The sequence below is a fragment of the Olea europaea genome, chromosome 18, assembly GCF_002742605.1.
Source record: "Olea europaea var. sylvestris chromosome 18, O_europaea_v1, whole genome shotgun sequence".
Lineage (NCBI taxonomy): Eukaryota > Viridiplantae > Streptophyta > Magnoliopsida > Lamiales > Oleaceae > Olea > Olea europaea.
In genome coordinates this window covers 8956392-8958096 of record NC_036254.1, presented here as the reverse complement: position 1 = coordinate 8958096, position 1705 = coordinate 8956392, and positions in this window count along the sequence as shown.

Below are 1705 nucleotides of genomic sequence, written 5' to 3'. Positions count from 1 at the left end.
AATTTCGAAATAGTAATAAAATAATTGATTTTTTTTAAGAAAAACTAATTATTCGTATTTTTTAACACATACGTTTAATATCCATTTAACTACTTTTGATATCTATTTAAATCATTCGATGTCTGTACAATATAGTTCTCAAAATGAGTTTCGAGAAAATGTAAAATATTTATCGATTCGATTATCGCACAGTCGTCGATAAATTTTTAAAGTTAGCTCATTATCAAAAATTTCGAAATATAGTTTGAACATACCTATTTTGACGTCCGATAACATTTGCTATGATTGACCGTTTCACGCACCGTGAACGACGTGCAATACTATGTCGCGAATACTTCAAAACGATATTAAGAATATAATATTTCGACTTTATTTGATATTCCATAATGAGCTTGAAAATGAACACAAAAACATAAGTAAAAAAAATTAAAAATTTGAATTCAGGCACTCCGCACAGCACGGAGTGCTCACTGGCAGGCACTCCGCGCAGCACGGAGTGTGTAATTTTACTCTTCTTTTTCTGTTTTTTTTCTTACAGACTTATTTTTTTCCTAAATTTATTATTATTATTTTTTTTAATTTGGCTATAAGTTTTGCTACAGTTATCGGAATTGAGCCCATGACCCCAATTCAGAAAGCTCTTTTCGACACGCACGTCATGGCCACCTAGCTTCGCTTGGTGGACATCATTTTCGAGGTCAAATTTCGCCGTTTTCCCTTCCAAATCCCCAATTATAGTTTGACGTCAAATTTAAAAAATGCGTATAACTCGTCATTTTTTTTTTAACGCAACATCTATAAAAAATATATTGTCTATATTTTATCGAACTCATTTTGAGAACTATATTATGGACTCATCGAATTGATCTAAATGAATATCGAAAATAGCTAAAGTTACATCAAACGCGTTTCTTAAAAAGTTTACAAAAAAAATATATTAATAGTATAATTAAAAAAATTAAAATTAAAATTAAAAAAAAAACTTGTCTGTGCAAAGTCAACAACTGTGGGCGCAAGTGACCATTAAGCCCTCAATGTATTAATTAGTGTAAGGTGGGATTTTCAAGGGTAAAGTGGGAAAACAATGTAAAGGAGGGAAAAAAGAAAAAGAAAAGGACAAACTACTGTAGCAAAATCGGATAAATTGGATTTAAGTGTGAAAACGACTGTAACATAAATGAACAGTAACAAAAGCCTCTCTTTTAAGAGAGTAAATATATATATATATATATATTATTTTCTATTTTTTTGAAACCCTTCTTCTGACCTTTTTTGGGAAAGAAAGCGCCAGCGGCACATGCTTCGAAAGCTAGGCTTGGAGCTATATCTCCAGGTCTCAGTCTTTAAGTCTATTAAAGGAAAATCATATGTTTGAGTGAAAAATAGTAGAAAATAAATGTAGCACATTTTCAAAGTTCCAAGGATGTAAAAAAATGGTCATCCTATACGCTACATTATTACTTTTAAATTGCTTTTGACTCTTATATTTGTCTTCTTTTATCTTTTAAAGGTACGTGGATATCAAGTAGGATGTAGCTTAGCAAAGAATGGAATGAACCGATCTAACAAGCTACCTCAAATATTAAACAAAAAATCTGGAAGTACCTTCTTTCCTGCCCCTTTATGCGATAGATTATATTTTAAGACATTGAGAACAATGTTTATTTTAAGTCTGGAGGTGAAAAAATATCGAGTTTTTAGTTTT